This window comes from Pinus tabuliformis, chromosome 6 (genome assembly GCF_031772625.1).
Source record: "Pinus tabuliformis cultivar Carrire ecotype Pingquan chromosome 6, CPIR1, whole genome shotgun sequence".
NCBI lineage: Eukaryota > Viridiplantae > Streptophyta > Pinopsida > Pinales > Pinaceae > Pinus > Pinus tabuliformis.
The window spans coordinates 850,383,327-850,391,898 of NC_142292.1; the positions used below are offsets into that span (position 1 = coordinate 850,383,327).

An 8,572-nucleotide genomic window follows, 5' to 3' on the forward strand; every position below is an offset into this window, starting at 1 on the left:
ATTTACAACGATATCTAGATCAGGATCCTCGTACAAAAATCTCACCGAGGCATTGTGTAAAGTGAATGCAGTCATTGCAATACTTGGGCATTCGATTCATCTTCAGATCTAAAGAGCATATGTGGCGGACTTGACCCATATTTTAGCATTAAAATGTTAGAGACCTTTTCCCAATTTCTGTAAAGTGTCAAATGCATCTCCAGAGATTTGAGGGCAGTTGTGTAGGAATGTGCCAAGTGGCATTCAAGAAATAGAGTTTTTAGGCCTAAAATCAGTAACTACACGATTCTAGGCTCAAAATTTAGCAAAGGAATAGGATTCGATGACCTATTTTGACTTCAGTTATGACTCAAAAGGTCTGCGCTACAGGTTCTGCCTACTTATTGGTCATCAAACAGATTTCACATGTAATGCTGCTCCTTTTCAGAGCAAGTGGTTGGCTCTTCAGCTTTAGTTTGTTAATGATGATTAAACTATTCCTTATTTTCATCGATCTGTTTTCCCACATATTGAGTCTATCTATTGTATTGTAAATCATTTGTAAAGGGTTGGAGTTCTGGGAAAGGGGGTGGAAGAAATTAGCACTTCACTGTACAGTTTTAACAGAGAATTAATGAAATGATGCAGCTCTGATTTATGAGATTCATGTGGTGTGAGTTTAGCATATGTCTTTCCTTTCTGTTTCATATGTATTTTGTTATGTTTTACAGTTCATTCATAATCATTTCTAGTTGAATGATTTTAAGTAAGAAAGGTGGAATCCAGTTCACTGATCTGTCTTGGGAAGGCATTCCTGCTTTGTGTTTCTTATTCTGTCAGAAAAGGATTCATTATATATGCCCTTTTCAGCCTCTCAACAGTCTTTCCACTCCATATTATTTTAACTTTGATTGCTAAATTTCCTGCCTAACTTGCCTCATGAAACACTCTGTGTCTTTGATTTAATTTCTTAGCTCATCCTGTCCTTTGTCCCATACAACCCTGAAAACTCAGTCATTTATTAAACTACCTCTTCATATTTATTTACTAGCCTAAAATCAGTTTCCCATTTTGAGTCATCTCAGACCCTATTATTTATTTTTACTGAGATTGACCTGGAGAGAGCCCTCTCCTGTCCTCGTAGGGCTAGCTACGAGGCTGGGCGTGGTTTGATGTTGAACATAGAAGCTTGCCTTTTCAGCCTGAGGCAAATCTAGGCTCTAACATAGTGGCAACCGTATTGGGGAAGAAAATGGTTTGCTTGTTGATGTCATTTGTTTTATGAGCTACAGACGGAGCCTGAAGTTATGCCAGGTAGCCTTCGAAACGCTTTTGCTTTGCATTAGCGCAAGTAGATAAACGCTGCTTCAATCAATCTCCGGTCTAGCTTGTAATTGTGACACATGACTTGTAAATTGCCCCAGTACATGTTTCAAGTTAGATCTGATGGTTGATGGTGGACAATGATCAGACACCGCAAGGCTGAAATCATTCACCTAGCGACTCCATTCACTGAAAAATCTAGCAATCAATGCTTCATGGTGACTCCACTGCAGAGAGATCAGTAGCTTTGCAATTTTCAAGATGGAATGGGTTGCAAGAAGATAGGCTCCCATGAGCCGATATCACATTCCAGGCTTTCCAAATAAAATTCCGAAGGTAGATTGGTAAAGGAATTTGCCTACGTTTAAAAATGATGGTAGGAAGGATGTTGCTTTGCATCTGGTTAGATTTCACATGCATATTCGTAAGTTGAAGGTTGATTTTCCTGAAGATTGCTTGATGAAGATATTCTTGGGCACTCTGGAAGGTGAAGCCCAATCTTGGTATGAAAATTTGGCGCCTGCTTCTATTTACTATTTAAAGGATTTTCATGTCATGTTCTTGGAGAGATATAAAGACTCTTATCCATCATTATATTTAGTTCAGGACTGTTGCAAACATGCTTATGGTTTTATTGAAAGCTTTGAAAAATATTATGAAGATGATAATTTCATGGATGAAGAGATCATGGAAGCCCTGTATGAAATATGTTTCAACAGCACACAAACATCTTAGAGGATACTTATCAAGATCAGCAGGTTGAATACTTCCATATTGCTGAAAATGATGAGAGAAGAAGTTTTATTTCAGATCTGGTTGAAATAAAGGATGATACGTAGGAAAATGATGTTCCAATCTTAGATGATGATGATAAATCAGATCGAGAGACAAGTTGTGATGAGGAAAAACATGTTGTTCCAGATCTCATAAAAGAGAGTTGCATTGTTGAGGCTGCCTCAAATGAAGAAGACAGAGTTATGGATCCAAATGTTCTCATGACATCAGAACAAAGCCTTCATAAAGAGGTAATCCAGTCAGTTCATGAACAACAAGATGAGATCTTTGTTCAAGTAAGTGAAAAAGTTTCTTTGGATGAATTTATGGTAGATGATAGAAATGATAGTGTTGGGTTTCAAGAAACATTTGAAGTTTCTTTTCTCATGATTGATGAATGTAATGAGAATTTGGCTGTCATATCATATGAAGATCAAAAATATATTCAGACTACAGAAGATCAGAACATTCCGGACTACCTTTCAGATTCTTCTTCATATGTCTCATGTTTTAAAATGTTCTTTGAAGAGGAAATCTGCTTATTTACTAGTTCAGAATTTTTTGAGGACCAGGAACATGCTTTTACTGAAGTACATTATGAAGGAAGATCAGAATCAAAAGAAAACGACTCCTTGTTTTTTCAGCAGGAGGAAAGACTTTATGTTTTTCAAGATCCGCTGGCAAATCTGTTGCAGTCAGCAGTGAAGGTGATTATTGCAGTGTTCAGTGATGAAGGAGATCATAGTCAATTATGTTTTTGGATGCCCAGTTACCAGTATATGTTGTTGACCAGAAGATTTGATCGGGAGAATCAGTGAGGAAGGCATCAGCTTCATTGGTTACATTGGCATTTTGATATATTTTGATGATATATTGTCTTGTAAGAAACACAGGTGGTCATGTACTGCCATCAAGCTTTAAGTTTTAAGTTCAGGTTTTAGTATTTTGAATTATTTTGTTAGAGTCAAGTTTTTTCAGTCATTTCAGTTTGCATCGAGTTAGTTTGAATCAAATTTTCAGTCAGTAAATCAGTTAACATTCTGGTGTTGATTTGGACTCCATAGCCCAATAGATGAAGGCACTGTCTGCTCTCCCAAAGATCTGTCGTTCTTGGCACCTCCAGGGAGCTACCATACCCATTGGAGCCAATGTTGGAGTCGGTCTTTACATCCCTCCATCAGAGATCATTTCTCTTATTGCATTTCATTTTTAGGTGTCTCGCTCGATTCACTCAGTTGCATTTCTCTAGGGACATGGCATTATCTGATGGAAGGGTTGATTCACTCATTTCCCTCATGATTGTACTTGCTGGGTTGGTCAAAATTTATCAAAGCTCATCGAAAGTTGATTTCAGTCATTTACAGTCATAGATACTATTTTGGTCAGAAAGAGTCTTTTCAATTTCTAGGTCTAGGGTTTGTCTTCAGAATATCAAATAATGCCCGCAGGCCATGAGGATGTCTTCAATAAGTTTTTATTTCAAGACTTTCATCATTAATCATATTCAAGGATGTTTATTCTTCAAAACAAAGTTTTGAAGAAGAAATCGTCAAATTTTAATGTTTGTAATAAATTTGTAATTTTAAAGTTTTCCGCCATGGGGTACTTCAAATGCAGCCTTTGGTCATCCTTTGTCGAAATCCGACGCCACCATCCTTGTAAAAATCAACCAAGAAAACATTATTTCAAGCCAAAAATCAAAAAGGAAATTTGAAAGAACAAAGTTGTATTAAAGGTGAAGAAATGTCAATTTTGAAACATTACAAAGTGGGTCTTTACAAAGAGAAAATCAAATCCATGTCTTTTGAAGAGATTTCAATGTTTCTTAATGCCATTTGCATTCAAGAAGTCAATTGAAGTCGAAGTTTAGAGGAGAGAGGGAAAAACTTGTAATTCTGAAGCTGAGACTGTGTTTACAAGTGCGCACGGCGCATGGGAGGAAGGCGCGGCGCATCCACGAAACGTGGCGCATTGGGCAGAAATTGATTGTGTTAATTTGCTCGAGCACGGCGCACAGAGCCGACGCGGCGCATTTGGTGTGCATGTGGCGCACAGAGCTGCTACTCCAAATTTCTCATTGCCTCCGTCAAATCTCCAATTTTCTTGGCTCCTCTGCTTCATAATGCTGAATATGCTAAAGCAAAAGGCTACTATGGTTGATAAGACAGTTATAATCACCACGTTAAATCAGGCATGGACAACCCCAAATTCCATGATTGATCTTTTCTTGGAGAGCTTTCGGTTAGGGGATGGAATTAGCTGTTTTTGGATCATTTAATTATAGTGGCTTTGGATCAAAAGGCTTATGATCGGTGCATGTCCATCCATGCTCACTGCTTTGTTCTCAAGACTGATGGAGTTGACTTCGCTAGTGAGAAGATTTTCATGACAGATGATTATTTAAAGATGATGTGGAGGAGAATCGATTTTCGGCGGACTGTGCTTGCAATGGGATATAACTTTGTTTCACAAATGTAGATTTTCAAATTGCTTGTGACCATTTCACTAGCAGCCCTACAGAGTTGAAGAACAGCACCAATGGGAACTATGTAAAATCAAATAACCGGACAGTAGAATTCTACAGGTATTGGTACATGTCACGAGAATTGTATCCTGGAAAACATGATTAAGATGTGCTAAATAATATCAAATATGAAGATGCTATAAGTGGAGTAGGATTGAAGTTGAGGTCCTTGGACGCATCTTATTTTGGTAGATTTGTGAAGATTTCACACAAGGTTTGCACCATGCATGCAAATTGCTGCTATGAACTGAGAAACAAGCTTCAGGATTTGAGGTTAATGCTGGCAGATTGGAAACATTTTCAGTCCATGACTTTCCAACAGAAGAGATTGCAGACACTGACCTGGAAAATTCGAAGGCACTGCAGGTAGAAGGTGAAATTTTTGAAACGTGACTAGTAAGTTCTGTTGTTGTCTTTGACAACCATGTTGCTACTACACATTAACGTATTGTCTGAGATGGATTTTATTGAGAATTATGGAGAGCTCATTTCCAATTCTACACAGATGTGCAAGATCTATTATATTTACAGCGATATCTAGATCAGGATCCTTGTACAGAAAACTCACCGAGGCATTGTGTAAAGTGAATGCAGTCATTGCAATACTTGGGCATTCGATTCATCTTCAGATCTAAAGATCATATGTGGCGGATTTGACCCATATTTTAGCATTAAAATGTTAGATACCTTTTCCCAATTTCTGTAAAGTGGCAAACGCATCTCCAGAGATTTGAGGGCAGTTGTGTAGGAATGTGCCAAGTGGCATTCAAGAAATAGAGTTTTTAGGCCTGAAATCAGTAACTACACGATTCTAGGCTCAAAATTTAGCAAAGGAATAGGATTCAATTACCTATTTTGACTTCAGTTATGACTTAGAAGGTCTGCGCTACAGGTTCTGCCTACTTATTGGTCGTCAAACAAATTTCGCATGTAACGCTGCTCCTTTTCAGAACAAGTGGTTGGCTCTTCAGCTTCAGTTTGTTAATGATGATTAAACTATTCCTTATTTTCATCGATCTGTTTTCCCACATATTGAGTCTATTTATTGTATTGTAAATCATTGCTAAAGGGTTGGAGTTCTGGGAAAAGGGGGTGGAAGAAATCAGCGCTTCACTGTACAGTTTTAACAGAGAATTAATGAAATGTTGCAGCTCTGATTTATGAGATTCATGTGGTGTGAGTTTAGCATATGTCTTTCCTTTCTGTTTCATATGTATTTTGTTATTTTTTACAATTCATTCATAATCATTTCTAGTTGAATGCTTTTAATTAAGAAAGGTGGAATCCAGTTCACTACTCTGTCTTGGGAAGGCATTCCTGCTTTGTATTTCTTCTTCTGTCTGAAAAGGATTCATTATATATGCCCTTTTTAGCCTATCAACAGTCTTTCCACTCCATATTATTTTAACTTTGATTGCTAAATTTTCTACCTAACTTGCCTCATGAAACACTCTGTGTCTTTGATTTAATTTCTCAGCTCATCCTATCCTTTGTCCCATACAGCCCTGAAAACTCAGTCATTTATTAAACTACCTCTTCATATTTATTTACTAGCCTAAAATCAGTTTCCCATTTTGAGTCATCTTAGACCCTATTGTTTATTTTTACTGAGGTTGACCCGGAGAGAGCCCTCTCCTGTCCTCATAGGGCTAGCTACGAGGCTGAGCATGGTTTGATGTTGAACCTAGAAGCTTTCCTTTTCAGCGTGAGGCAAATCTAGGCCCTAACATGTTCCTATCTCAATGTTTCACGTGCCAATGAAATTTATAAGAAACACATCAAATCATAGTATGATTAGTCCATTTGATCATGCATAGTTTTAGAAGGTGAGCTAGTTTTGGTTTATGATCTTAAGAGTTGGTAAGTTAGAACCCCTTTAGCATGGACCCTACATCGTTAAACTACTATAGAAGAGTGAATACGACCTAAAAAACTTCAATGGTAATCCTCTTTCCAAGCCCTGCAATGGGTTCTATCTAACAAAGTGTGAAGTAGGAAAGTGTTCCCTTTGCGAACAGAGGCAACCCCTCTAGCCCTAGAGTGGGTCTAGTCACAGCAAAGACAAAACAACAATTGATTCCCTTAAATAGTCATCATTGGAGGCCTACCTGAAATCGGTGGTTGATGAAGTTTTGTTGCGCTACTCCAGCTTCCGTTTCCTTCTCCTTAATGAGCAATCAACCTAAAACACCACAAGAAAACAACAGAGCACGTAACCAAGAACAACAATGATCTATTTACTCATAAAGTCAAGAAGTCATGAGCTATCAAGTAAATTACATAAAAGACATAGGAAATCATCATTAATTGTATTAATAATAAATCAAGAGCAAAACTTACAACCAAGTCTTGACATGGCAAGCCTTCTCGGAGGGTCCAGTGTTATATACCTAGAGGGGTTAATATGGGGTACAAAGGGAGGTACCCAAGGGAATAATGTAATAATGGGATGGGCCATAGTAATAAATAAGGTGGTTAACCTGTATCATGTAAGGGACCACAAGTAGTTAATAATAATGTAAGGGGCCCATGGTATTAGATAGATGGTATTGAGAGAACCATCATAATGACCCATGGTATTGTATGTATGAGGCCTATATAGAGGCTAGAGACTCCACATTGAGGGGTGTCAAGGATTATTGTATGAACAAGCATATGGCTTGTGGAGTGTTCTCCTTCCTTAAGGAGTGAATGTATGGTGTTGCCCTACCTTAAGGGTTTTAATCAATAAAGAAGCATTTCTATCTATTTCTATCTTATTGTTTCTGGGTTACTTTGCATTTTCATATATTTTCATATCAGATCTATAACAAGTGGTATCAGAGCACTTTCTTCGGCAAAAGTGGAGAATTTTTTTTAATTTTTTGCAGGAACTTTCTGGGGCGGCGAGTTTGCAAATCATATCTGTACGTTTTGGGAAAAATATATAAAATATAATTGCAGATCTAAATTTTTTGTGAAAAAATACTCGATGTCAAAAAAAAAAAAAAATTGGCTGAATCAGAGTTCGGATGAAGGATATATCACTGATCTAAAAATCAGTGGTGTTGCAAACAATTTTTGGGGGCAGCGAGTTTGTGGTGCAGATCTGGACGTCGTGGTGAAAAATATGTAGAATCTAATTATAGATCTAGATTCTTTGTGAAAAATACTTGATTTCAAAAAAAAAATCAATCAAATCGGAGTCTAGATGAGGGAGATATCGTTGATTTAAAATCAGCTATTTTTCAGTATTTTTTGTGACGTTGGGACAGTTGCAGTGTGGATCGGCAATTCTAGTGCCTAGATCGGGATTTCTACCACATGGGAAGATGCAAAATGGTTTTTTCGTTTCTGAAAATAGGTCATAATAGGGATTCTGAGCAATATTGACGGAATTGTGGCCATTTCAAATTTTCGCCAAGTGAATTTTTTTCAAAACCCTCTTCATGGTGGTTATATGTTTTACAGGAAGAGATAATGGTCCTACTATTGAAGAATACATAAAACAAAAAAAACTAGTATGGGAAAAAAATTGGAAGGATTTAGTGTGGCTTAATTTCAGAGATGAGGCTGCCAAGTGGTGGTTCTCAATTGACAACAAGCAGTTGACCAAACTTTCAGATGCAAAATTTGAAAGTCATTTTAGAAAAAAGGTATCGGGCTAGAAAAAATGAGAATGAGACATGTAAGGGGTTATTTTCTATGGGTGTCTCCTTATTGCAGGTTCATGGATTGATTCAGAATGAGAAGATCATTGTGTCTATAAATCCTAGTTGTAAGAATAATTTTATCAATGTTAATTTGGCAAAAAAATTGCAAGTTCTAGACAAACACATTGAAAACACACAGATTGATGATGAGGATATTCAAGTTTATAAGGATTTGAAGCTTTCTATGGATAACTATATGTTGCATGGTGATTTTTATGCATCAGATATGGATAACATGGATGTTATTTTAGGATACCCTTGGATGAAATCAGTGGGTACT

The 8,572-nt window shown here is 37.2% G+C and overlaps 1 pseudogene; it reads left to right on the forward strand.

Annotated features, from left to right (window-relative positions):
• The first annotated feature begins 3,329 nt into the window (after positions 1-3,329).
• Positions 3,330-4,970, forward strand: LOC149261558 (uncharacterized protein At4g15970 pseudogene; annotated as a pseudogene).
• Positions 4,971-8,572: the final 3,602 nt, after the last annotated feature.